This window comes from Branchiostoma floridae, unplaced genomic scaffold (genome assembly GCF_000003815.2).
Source record: "Branchiostoma floridae strain S238N-H82 unplaced genomic scaffold, Bfl_VNyyK Sc7u5tJ_1457, whole genome shotgun sequence".
Lineage (NCBI taxonomy): Eukaryota > Metazoa > Chordata > Leptocardii > Amphioxiformes > Branchiostomatidae > Branchiostoma > Branchiostoma floridae.
In genome coordinates this window covers 410,438-424,192 of record NW_023365723.1, presented here as the reverse complement: position 1 = coordinate 424,192, position 13,755 = coordinate 410,438, and positions in this window count along the sequence as shown.

Sequence of the window (13,755 nt, the reverse complement as noted above, 5' to 3'; positions counted from 1 at the left end):
TTCAGACCCTGTCGGAGGCTGGAATGCCAGGGCAAATGGATGTTGTGTGGGACCACAAAAGATGTTGAAGGTCCACTTGTGCAACACCAATGGGCCATCCCGCACAGCGACCCCACCAGCGATATCACCAGTCGTAATAACTTCAGATTTATTTTCAGTAATTTGTACAAAGGTTTGAAGAATGTGACAGAACAGCAATCTAATGCCAGATGTACATGGTACCACTGTGAGGAAACTTTTCCCTCAATTTCTGACCTTAATTAACATTTATTTACTTGCCATGTAGAAACTTTTGATACTGATGTTGCACCATGCAAACGTTCATATTCCTGTCTGTGGGACAACTGTAGTCATAAAAGTCTGAAACTTTTGAAATCTAACATAAGTGAGCATACATGTTTAAAGACTGACAAGTTCATATTGATTTTGTTAGCCGACCAGGCCAAAGCTTTAGTTACGCCAAAACGGCAATTGCAATGGCCCCCGCTTGTAATCAGATGGTGCCTGCGACATTACCGTTCAACAAGTGAAACATCTTAAGACTGGGCTTAGGCGGGAACTGTCTGGCACCATTTTAGTTATCATACCAGTCCATTCAGCCTGGTGGAAATTGTGACGCTGATGAAAGTTAAGCAACGGTGGCGTGGGTAGTCCTTTCGTGCCCTTGAACTTGACTGAGAACCTAATAATCTTGACCCAACTGGCCAGGCCGATTCATGCCGCAAATGTTAGTACCGCGTAATGGCACTTTATCACAGGAACGTCATCACTATAGCGATCTCTGAAATCCTTATTCGAATGTCAAGGGTGTTGTATTGCCAGGTAAAGCTTATCGGTATACATACAGGTGATTGTTGATGTTGTTGCATGAATCTGATTTATTACAAGGGTCACAATTTTGAGTCAAAAGGTGACGTCAATGAACCCAAACACTCCCTGGAGTGCTGGGTTGGTTTAAGGAAGAGAGGCTTCACACCTGGAACGAAGTTTAAGTTTAACCTCGCGGAAAATCCATACCATTTGGATGGTACCAAGGTGGAGGGGGTTTTCGCCCCCCCCCCCCCCAAACTACAGCCGGTCCTGAAAGCAAAATGGAGGTCAGAGAAACAGACCATCCACGCCGTGAAACATGATGACTCGCTACGCCGTATACAGGACAATGCTCTACCGACCTTCCAGCCCGTTTTGAAGGTCATTGACCTTATTCAGCCCTTGCTTGAGTATGAGGATGAATCTGTTCGTCTCCTGCTGGTTGGGCGAGTGGAGGCGCGAGAGAGAGCATATCTGCATTCTTCGGATCGATCCAGACAGACCTTGGGAGGGATTCTCCTGCCTGATCGAGCCTGATGCAACGAGGCCTGGGGGCAAATGATTTCCGAGCTGAAAGACATCCAGGTTGAGCTGAATGTTCCGCTTAACTTAAGCGACATTTTGAAGGTCGTCGCTGCAGATATTGAAGTAGACGGGGAGAATGGGGAGTTGGGAGACCAGGATCTCGTGGTGCCCATGGACGAACCGGATGGGAAAGAGGAATCCGAAGACAGCACAGAAGACGCTCCGACCGGCTGAGACCAACGACACGTTGAAGCGTTCCGGAGACAGCGGGGATTTCCCCGTGCCTGAAGAGAATGATTAGCGATTCGATAGAATAAAATCCGTTGCAATGTATATACGTAGTAGAACTGAAGTGTCCGAATAGTTGCAAAGACACTGTACCAAGCCCAGAAACCTGACACCTGTCTGTGACACCTATCTGGAGAATGGAATCTGGAACCATACAAGAGAATGGGATGGATGTGGTTTTTTTTTTTACATTTAGAGGTGACAGGATTCTGAGTGATTTATGACGGCCCGGCATCCCACACGAGGCCTGACAGACGGCTAACGAAATTCACACAGAGCACACGGACAAACAAGTCACTCTTCAACACTCGTCAACTTCGGACAAGTACAGCAAGACCAGCATGCCCTGGCTAAAAGTTGCGGACCAGGTTCACGTCAACATCCACACCTGGACAAACTTTTTGAGCGTAAGTAATTCTTTATCTGGTAGTTTTGAGTCACTTTAATCATTGTTTAGGTGACATAATTTTCCAAAACGGGGCCCCGCCGGTCAGCTTTAATAAAATAATGATACAAAAGTACTTCAAAATACATAAAATGTCGAAATAAGATTCGTGGGCATGATTTGTGCATATTTCTAGGTATAAATTTAAATTTTCGTTTCTTAAATCATCTGACCGGGCCCGTTGTCGAAATGTGTCTTATCGCAACCCCCAAAAAGCTTGTAATTGACTTGACTTGACGTTTTGCCAATGTATTTTGATACAGACTGTTGGACTGGCGACGGATCTCTTAGATCGCGATGTGATCTTAAGGTACAACTAGATTCGTGGAGAGAACGTGAGCGTCGCCACATCCATCCAAGTTTCGTAAGTAATTTGATTATTAAATTAACTATATTGTAGCCTTCTGAGGCTGAGAACTTCACAAAGTGCCCCGGCCGGGCAGTTTTGGGGAGCAAAAAATACGACACCGAAAAGACAAAAATAATTCCGCAGCATACCTTGTGCATGTTCAATGGCATAATTTTTTCTCGTTTAAACCTCATTTAACAGACTCATCACGTCAGGGTTTGATGTTCTCGTATATAGGCGAGATTTCTAAATTCAATGTGTTTTTTTTTGTTTCATTTAAATAGCGCGTACCTGAAGGGCTACAACGTGACCGGGTCCATGGACCGCCGACTGAGTCCCTACTTCTTCTCACAACATGGTTGCGATTGCAAAGTCTATCTGTGGTAAGTTGTTTGTTTTCATTGCATGTTTTAAAAGAATCAAAACAGTGAAAAAACTCATGGCCCTCTTGTCTAGCTTCTTTACTTTTCTTTATTTTGTTATACCCTAATTAAAAACGTGAAAATAGTTGCAAAGAAATGTTCTGGTAAACTCACCAAAAAGTGTAAATATATATCTGTCGTATTAAAATAATTAAGACTGTGTCAACATTGCAAGGCACTGATGTACAATGTATACATCTTGTTTATTTGTTTCCAACAGGAAGGAGGAGTGAGGGGACCAATTGAAGAGAAACTTGAGTGCTTTAAAACTTTATACAAGTCCAAATAAAGCTACCTGAACTGAAACATACGTCTCTTCTTCTTTTGTCTGTTATGTAGTCTTTGCAGAAGGCATATAAGCACCAAAAACTGCACCTTAAGGAATAGGTAGTTAGAAGCGAAGTAGTTCGTTTATACCACTTAGGACCACGCAGGACAACCAAACTCCACTTCTTGACGTAAGGATACAACAAAAAATATCAATCCACTACCTTACCTTATAACACAGAGGAAGGATACATCAACAACTACATATCTTCACATTCATCATATCCAAATAACTCATATCTGCATTGCAAGAACTAACCATTATGACAAAGTTCCTTCATGACCCTTGGAATCCATAATCGATTTCCTATACACCATTTTGTACAACTATATACATGTACACACATGCACAATTTGTCTAATGTTCTTTTATTTCCTACAAGACTGAAAAGTGTTGATGACAACATTGATATTCAAGTGCAATATGTTACCCGAGATCTACACGATGATCCCAAATTTCTTGTCACAGTCATGTCATATGGTGCAGAATGAGTGAGTGATGGGACTTGATGGCAGCAACAGATATCCACGTTTCAGCAAATAAAGGGCATAAAAATGTAGCATCAATGATCAGTTGTGTTAAAGTTGTGAACTATCAGGATTTTTTACCTTACCCTTGCATCATTCATCTTAATTAGGACTTTGCATCTGACGAGGAATGGCTGTTACCAAGGAACAATGAAGTCCAGCTCGTAGAGCGACTCCCCCCAGCCAGCCATAGACCACAGCTTGTGGCGCCAAAGATCGAGAGGTTGGAGCTTGCTGAGTTTGAGACTGGGCTGTCAGCCCTTTGGCAAACAGGAAAGGTAAATACCACTAAATCTGGAAGAAACGTTTGGCCATTATCAGCAATTATAGCCTAGTAAAACTGTGATTGCAAGCTGATTTACCCTGTATCAGCATCGCCTGTACAAGGCATATCTGGTGTTGTGTGAACTCTTAAACATGAACCGGTATCTCATACGGAGACTAAAAGACTACAATGCTTTAGGATGCATGCAGTAATGTTCGACTGTAGAATTCCTTCATGGCACCGAAGTTTGTTAGACCCATCGGCGATGGCCACACTGTGGCCCAAACAGCACCACAGCAGGGGGCTGGTAGTATTTATTTCTTTATCTATTTTTCTCATCCCTTCAGTTGACAGCTTCACAGAAGAGAGCGCTCGACGAATACACTACAAAGCAACACTCCTCGACCAGGACGCAGGCCAGGAATGCCAACACCATCATGCAAAGCCTGTGGCCTGCGAGGGAGATGCGTTCTTGGGCGGTGAGCAGGCCGACACCTCTGCCAAGCCTACGACCAGCCTAGTCTAGACTTATTTACATGGCGTTGTAATCGGCACGGATACGGTAAAACCCTCCTTCATAAATTTTTACCTACCAATAGATTATTATATATTTGGAAATGTGTTAACAACCCATTGTGCTCACTTTGTCATATGGAGGAGGAGACATACTTACATCTCTTGAACTTCTGGAACTGCCCCCAAGTAATTGAATTTTGGGAAAAAGTAAAATTCTGTTGTTTTTTTTTAAAAGTAGGCCAAACATTAATTATAAATTCTTTTAATATTATCTTTGGAAATCTAAATCAAGGAGCCTCTGCATTAGGCAATCTTATTATTTTATTGGCAAAAATGTATATTTACAAATACAGAGAATCTAGAAGAATCAATTTCATATCATTCAATAATTATGTCAACTTCTTCGAGAAGGTTGAGGGTCAAATTGCAAACAGGAGAGGGAAGATGACGAAGCATCATGGCAAGTGGGGACATTTCAAATTAAAAATAATTCATCAGCATTTGTTTGAATTACGTTTTACGTAATAGTTATGTTTCTTTTGTATATGTGACTTAAGGTTTTGGATGGTTCACCTTTTGTTTTGTAAAGTTATTTGTAAATAATAATAAAAAAATCTAAAAAAGAAACTCCTGCACGGGACCAGCGAACAACGGAGGCCACATCCTGAACATCAGGACAGCAATAAAAGCACACATGAAGGACAGAGCGGTGGTAGAAAAGGGAGTGGCAAACCTGCTAGAAGGAATCCATTTGGAAGCTGGCTGAGAGTGGAGAAATCTCAGTGAGGAAGAGCAAGGGAGACGAGAAAGAAAATTCCATCCGTCACCTGTGCAGCCAACAAAGTTCAAAACACCGCTGAGGCGATGGCCGCGACTGCACAGAAATACCTCAACCATGGGCATGATGCCAATGAAGTCAGACGCGGGATGCAGGAAGATCCGGTGCTCATAATCTGATCTAATTTAGGTCTCATTGATGGAGATACCATCTGGACAGCCAGGTCCCCTCGAACCCATCCCATACCTCCATCAGACTAGGCTGAAAGCTACAATTAACAAGTTGGCAGACGTGGGAAAGCTCACACCAGAGGAGAGGGCATGGTGGACAACATACACTACAACCATTTCAACCCCATTAGCTCCAGAGAACACAACACAGCGGCCATGGAAACTGCCCCAACTTGGACACTACAATGCTATATAGATAATGAAGAACCCGACATGGATTTACAACCAGTATAGCTAACTATCAACACCATGCTGGATGAACATCACAAGCAGCCAGAGGTAATTTTTGAAGTATCATTCTCAATTATCATCAGATAAAATAAATTTTGTTAAGTTGATTTTTTAGATTACGGTACATCATATTGCAGGGCTTGAAATACCACCAGCATATGCAGGTTAGTGCAGGTGTTTCTGGTGCCTGCACCTAACCTGCACTGGTCCATGTACAGGGATTAGCATTTTCCACATTTCACTGCTCTGGACATAAGGCTTTGATGATTATCCCCAGTCTGACTGGCACCAGGATGTTAAAGGCGAGGGTGGAGCACTTTGTTGTTGGCTTTAACATCAAGCTCATAATAAACGTAAAACCAGATATTGACTTTTTAGCGTGTTAATCTGTTTAGTTCTTCTAACAATTGAGGCCTATGCTATGACTACGTCCATGTCCCCTGACGCCGTACTGACAAGCAGGTGGACATCCCAGATAGACCGTTGAGACACAGGCGAAGGCGACAAATGGAAAGATTTCAGATCAATCATTCATCTTTTTCCTCCAGCAGTTGTCAGGATGACCTAAATACATTTGAGGAATGCGGTAAGCTGTTCAAGAAAATGAGTCATCTTAAGGCCAACATTCGCACAAACAAATATCACGAGAATTGTGCGATAAATGGCGAGAGCAGCCGTTGCCAGGGGTTCCATTATGACGCCCCACCACTGAAGAAGCTTCTCAGAGGAAAGGTAACTCTTTCTCGGCTTCTGAACATACAGCTTTTCTCAGATACTAGAGCTACTAAGGCAAATGTTCGAGTCTTCAATCAGCAAATGAAAGTAGTTCTGTTGAAACGGCATACTTTGATTCCTTTACTGTCTTTGCAAGTGAGAGTATTTCCAAACAGTTGTCAATTGATAAGTTGTTAGGAAAGTATGAAGTAAGAAGACGAAGATGATGGAAGTTTTTCAGTGAGTTTTCCTGCGTGAGAAACAGCCGTGACTTAATTAATCAAAAGGTCGATGAATTCGGAATATATCGAAAGTGAAAGATAAAATAGAAAATATTTCCGTTATAGTGTCTTGAATGGATGGTGTCCACTACTCCTCCGGTGCCTTTGGGAGAGATGCTGTTTGTGTTGCGGAAGGTGAGATTCAAGTACATGAACCGGTAGCACATATTGTTTGCATTTGTTTTCTTATTTTATATCTTGTTCTGCAGTACGTGTCTGATAGAACTGCAAAAGACACAATAAAATTACATTTGCTGATGAGAACGCTTGCTGTACTTATTGTTAAAAACAAATTTAAAACTATACATTTAAACAAGGCAAAATTGCAAAGCCATTGCAATAAGGATCAGCATAATGCATATGCATAATAGGGAGTTGGGCAAAAATTGACTATACTTTCAAATAAGGACCAGGTAATTGGACAGGAAAATGTTTCTGCTCATTAATCAATAACATTGATTTTGTTTCCTTACTAGGATAATGACAGCGTCTCCTCGGAGGCAAAGAAAAGCAAAAAAAAAAGACAGCATTCCTGGTTGTAAAGAACACGTCGGGGGTTGAGGCTTACGTTTTGGTCAACAGTGAGCCAGTGACCAAGACTGACATCCAAGAAAGTCAGCTCCAGCCGAAGCGCAAGAGGTACCTAACAAAGAAGGCTGCTGCCTTGTGGGACGCAAAGATCAAGAAGCACTGACTGACGAAGGATTACCAACCAGATGAATGTTCTCAGAACACATTTCTGTCGACACCACAGTACATTATGTTATAGGCACAAGTGGTGTCTTGTATTGTAAGAGAAGCTCAGCTTTGTCATTCAGTCATTTCATGTTGGGAGAGCAGTCTGAGCTTATTGGCCACATGGTAAACCTGGACAGAAGGATGCAATATGCAACACACATTTTTTGCTAAATATCAACTACAAGTTGACCTTCCAGTTGGCTGACACGAATCTACATGGCGTGGTGACCAATGGTGACAAAGGCAGTGTGCGTAGACGGTATTACCTGTGTCCATTTTTTCCATCTCCACTAGCCCTTGCTAGAAGGATTTGCCACAATCTAGCAGAGATGATATAGATCATTACATGCAGGCGAGGGTGTTGAATGGATCGATGAAGTTGATACACTGGTCAGTCAGATACAAGTTCATGTCAGTGCAGACAAGCAACTTGACAAGCACAAACAGACGCCTCTGGTGCTATTCAAAGTTGTGTTACGGGTTGACAGAAAGTGTACCATGTTGCCATATTGGGGTGGGGAGGGGGGCGATTGATACAAAATGCCATTTTCAACTCTGAATATCTTTGTAAACGTTTTTTCCATTTTCAAGGCCAATAAAATTCAACTTCCCGACATCGTATGAGTCTGAAATTGTCACTGGCTGAACTTTGTGGTACATTCTAACAGTTTCAATGACCTTTCAATTCTTAATTCTTGTGTTATGTGCCTTCAAAAATGCTGCCCAGGAACATTTGACTTTGGCCTCCCCTAGGCTTGGCCTTTGATAAAATAAAAGTTGTGTCTAGAGACAACAGGAAGTTGATCTTATCTGCCACTGACAACCCCAGAAAAGGAACTAACAGCAAAGCGGGGAAGGAAAACTAGTAAGTGAAATTAAGACTCTGCAGTATATACGACAATGGTTTGCTATCGTCTTCCCAGAGTATTTCATGACATCGTTGACATTGATAAAGGTCAAATTTTAACGTTATTTGTTTGTGCCTGAGACACAGCACTATACGTCGACGAGGACAAAATACTAGCAGAAAGGTATGTATTTATGGTGTATTTATAAAGTTGTTTTTCTACATCCTTAAATTAGTGAATTTCAACTCGTACTCCAAAGGTCATTCTAAGATATTTCCACATTAGGCCACAGCAAGTAAATGTTATTGATGATACAGTGTATCAGCTTATCGATTTTCGCCTGATTTCAGAAGAAAAAAAATGTGTTTCTTCTTCTGGGATGGTCAGATATACTCTCCAAGCAGAGGTTAGGCTCCAGTTGTTTTTTTAGTCGTTTTTATCGGGCTTTCTATTTTTTTTTTATATCTTGCTGTGAAATGACAAAATAGAAAACCCGATAAAAACGACTAAAAAACGTTAAAAAAACAGCCAAATCGCAACCACCGTGGTCTTCGGGACATTATAAACACAGCCATCGAAATTACCTCAATTGTCCATTAGTGCGTCAAGGTCTGCCACTTTGCGCTCTTCTAGGGCGGATTCTTGTCTGCATGTTGAATTGCGTGTTGACGCAGACCAACGGTGACGAATTCCTGATCGATACCGATTACTATGGTAAATTCTTTGAGTTTACGAAACTCAGCACAAACAAAGTCCACATATGCCGTCATCAAGATGAAGAAACTGTTTGCAAAACATAGGATACAAAAATAAGTGATAAGTGACAACGGCCCACTATTAGCCAGTCAGCTATTCGCCAGCTTCGCGGAAGAATGGAACAGACCCGTGCCTTTAGTATATCTCTGAACCAACAGTTACAAGCCGCAAAGACCCTCATGGTAACCCTCAGCTGCAGATTAGTGACTATTGAGAATGAAATGTAACAGATAGAAGCAGCCGTATATCAAAGACAGTGACAACTGTGGAGGACATACGTTCTTTGCAATACAATTGTTTGCTCCGAATCCTCCACCTGAGGAGATGTGCGCGGCAACTCGTATGGAACTAAGGGAATATTGAAGCTGACACACACCACATGCAGCTAACATTTCATTAGATATTTTGCAGTGTTTCCAAGCTACAGTGTCACCTACATAATTTCTTCTTGTTTACAGCTATAGGCAGGTTTTGTTGTTTAACGATTTTGATTTTTCAAGCTTTACTGTTTCATGACGTATTTTGAATATTATTTTACTTTCTGCAGTTTAAAGTTATAAAGTTTTCTGCTGTCTGCTTGTACAATAAACTTCTAACAGCCTCCAGTTTAATTCTGCTGTTCCAGTTTAATTCCTGACAGACCTCCCATATCTCAGCAACGATATACCCAGATGGGCTAATATCACGTAGTATAGGTAAAAATGATGTAAGAAATACGTAGCCGACATTGATGACCCCCTGGGGATTAGTCCAGTTATGCATAATTATGCATAATTATGCATAATTATGCATAACCCTTCTTAGAGTTATGCATAATTATGCATAATTATGCATAAGGTTTCTTAGGGTTATGCATAATTATGCATAATTCTTCTTAGGTTTATGCATAATTATGCATAATAGTTCTTATTGCATGATAGTAATAAAGCGTACAGTGGTGATTATGCTTCACTATGTTAACCATGATTCATTTACCAGTAGCTTTGCTGTCGTCATGTATGGTCTAGTGTAGAGGTACCGTAGGTTCTGGAGGACCTTTGTTATAATCTACAAGCAGGTCTTACGCTGGCATTGATAGTACATGTATCATAAGTTTGGGAAAGAGTAACACCAATGAAAGGAGTGCAACTTTTCACCTGCGAAATTATATTTCTTCGTTTACTCCCATTAACATTCAGACAGTTATGTTATGTTTGCTCCTTCAAATGTCTTATCTGCAGCACCAACAAACAAAACATTCTTGGACTTTTACAATGTACATGTATATTCAACGTCCTATCCTAGGTACTCATTTTCACCTGAGTTATGTGAGGAAAGCTATGTAAAGTGCCTTTCCCAATGGCACAAGGTTGGTGACATGGCAAGGTTCGCACTCGCGACGTCTCGGTCTTGAGCCTAACATGCTGCCGCTGCGCCACGTGATCTCACTTGTATTTCAGCAATTGTATTCCATCATTGGCTCAAGCACTGTCTTACTAATGCTTGTAATACCAGCAGACCTCTACACCAGTGGCTACTTCACAAGGCCTCTTGTTTACCTAAGATCATTTTGTAAGTAGCCATGGCAAATTAGTTTGTCTCAAAGTAACCCCATGAGCCCCCTTGCTGTGAGGAAACTAGAACACATTCAGGCAGAAGGCCCACATTCCCAGTGAGAATGCCATGAAATTGCCATGTAATCACAGGTCCATGCATGGTCAATCTTACTCAAGAACCTGTGCAGTGCCTTTTTTTCTTCAAATTATTCCTGCTTAAATGTGTCTACTTGTCTACTTTTGCATGTGCCATACAACAATAAAACAGCCTATGTGTAGCTGCTGTTTAAAAACACATGGTCATACAACGTATGTCTACTGAATGCAGGCCCTCCTGTAGGGGGTCTTGGGGGAATACCACTTCTGTCAAGAGATGGTGCATTGATCATACTTTTGGGGCACCTTGAGTGTGTGAGAGAAAGAATCCTGCTCATATTATGTAGCTAAATAGGCAGCACGTCTGAGGGCAGAGGGCATAAGGTAATATACATGAGATTTACCTTGTAAAATACAGTAAATCAAGCATTTGATATGAAGAAATAATAGTCTTGTAGTGCTTAATTTTGTTCGGGTAAAATTTACTAGTAGGATCACCTCTCACTTTTCAGAGTGAAGTTTTATTGTACCAAGTTGATAAACAAAGCCTTTTTGTGACTTGATAATGTGGAAAAGAGAAAAAACCTGGAACACCCACTTTGGGCTTTGGGTAACACCAGAAGCTGGTATCATCATAGCAGCTGTTCTGGGACAACCTCTGTTTACTTAAAGGATTACTTTCTGACACAGCATGTCCATGACAGATGAGCTTGTTTCAAATGTACTTCATTGACACATATACAGTGTACATATAACCTGGTCAATGACAAGTTTGCCCAATGCTACTTGCACTACAAATTGAGCCCATCAGCTATAGATTGAGTCACATTTAGTTGAATGTGACAGGATGTGTCCCTATTAAGCTTCCTGCATTCCAAGAACTTTCCATAAAATTGCAAATTCACAGTGTGCCAGCAAAGAGTTGTTCTTGTATGAAAGGATGTTCCACATGTCATTTACAATCTTTCATTAAAATAGTTGATAAATTGCAGATGAAGAAGTATTGTACTGTAGGATCACATGTGTAATCGGCAGCGCTTTGGGCTCAGGCAAAGAGGTCCTGGGTTCGAAACCTGCCATGTCATTTATCTTGTGCCCTTGGGAAAGACACTTAACACAACTTTCCTCACCTCACTCAGGTGAAAGATGAGTACCTAGCTTTGGCTAGAACTGTACCTTGGATAGGACGTTAACTGGAGGTCCGTTGTTTGGGGAGGGCCATATCCCAGGCAAGTAAGAGCCTGAACCAACCCCCCACACTTATCAAAAAGAGTAGGGGACCTTCCCAGTGTGAGTGGATCAAACTATTCTGTCTAGATGGGGTACTACGGTACCTGGTATTCCCGGAGTAGCCTCGTAGCCCCTGCTTCGCCTATTGAGTCAGTGAGCCGAACTCGCTAAAGCTCTATGTTTCTAACTTTGGGAGAAGAGATGCTGCTACAGTGAACATATTTCGGTGCCTACAAGTGGTCAATGGCCTGAGCAAACTCGTTTAAAAAAAAATCAGTGATCCATTCCACACTTCCCTTTGAGAAAACTAGGACATGTTTCAGATTCACTGGGGGTGTATAGTTTACTATTATACACAAAGTTTCAAATGCAGTGTCTTCTTGTTAGTCCAATGTACCCAATTATAACAATATAGTGAACCATTGAAGATCCAAACAACTATTGCAAGAAACCAAAACCTCTATTTATTCTATATGTAGATCTGTGTTAGATTTGTCTTATGTACTGGGCCTTCACACTGAAACCAAATTAGCAGGAATCAAGCAGAACGAGCCGGAATGAAGTATTTGCAAAATTCGTGCCACATTCGGGGCCATTCCAAGTAGGAATTCCAAATGGACCTTATATCCCCTTCACATGAGAAGGAATGAGCCAAAATGCCATCAGAATGAAAAGTTTGTGCTATTCTTGGGAATTCGCACAGTATTCGAGAAATTCTTACTGCATTCCAGATATTCTTTCGGCCACATTCGGACAGGATTCAAAATGGCTTGCCATTTCAGTTCTCCATCGAATGAGATAAGAATGTTTCGAATAATGTTGGAATGCCGCATAATGCGGTCATACTGCAGTTAGAATAGTTAGAATACACTTAGAAACCACTTTGAATGCCATTCGATATTTCTCCACTTCGAATGCACCTTGACGGTTTGTCAAAAACTTTCGGGCCAGCCAAAAGAACGGGCACAAATAGCTGGAATGCAGTAAGGATGTCTGGATCACACTACAAATTGCCAGGAATATGTCAGGAATAGCAAAGAATTTTCATTCCGACAGCATTCCGGCTGATTCTTGCTATCGTGTGAAGGGGGCTTAAAGGAAAACACTTTATTCTGTACTTTTAACATTACACCATCAACATTTTAAAGGGGGCTCACAGAAGTACTAGTATTAAGCAATTTGCCATAATAATATAAATTTGAAAGTAGATCATTAATCTACATGTGGAGAAGGCACTATGACTTAATCGATTCAAAACAGAGCTTCATAATGGACATATTGAATACTATAGGTATTGGTATGCATCAGAATGATACAGCTACCTGGGAGCTTTCCCCAAAGGGAAAACCACTGGGAATGGGCAGACATGTAAGTCTCACTAAAGCTAGATATTGAAACATTCTTAAGTTTGTTACCTTCAGAAACCCTGTCCTTATTATCGATTCCTGTTAAGTGTTAATTTTGTAACATCATTTCAATCAAAAGTTGAGTTGTTGAAACAGAAATATTTTACAGGGCTAATTACAAAACACATTCAAATGAATGATGTACTTGTGTATAGTTGCTACTCATGAATCAAAGTTGCCAATGACTTTTTTTCAATTGTATTGAATCAACAACCTTCAGATAACAACTTTTCACCATCTCAATGTACATACCCTAATTTGGTAAGGGGGATACACCCTGCAAGATTGTTTTTGTACCACTCCCTGTTGTGACCCTTGGCCAGCCAAACCATAGATAATTGATCTACCATGCACCCTGCCCAGGTTTTCAGTTGGCCATCTCAGACCAGAAAGCAGATGCTGAGCTGGAAGACACTGATTTTTATCCTTCAGTGCTG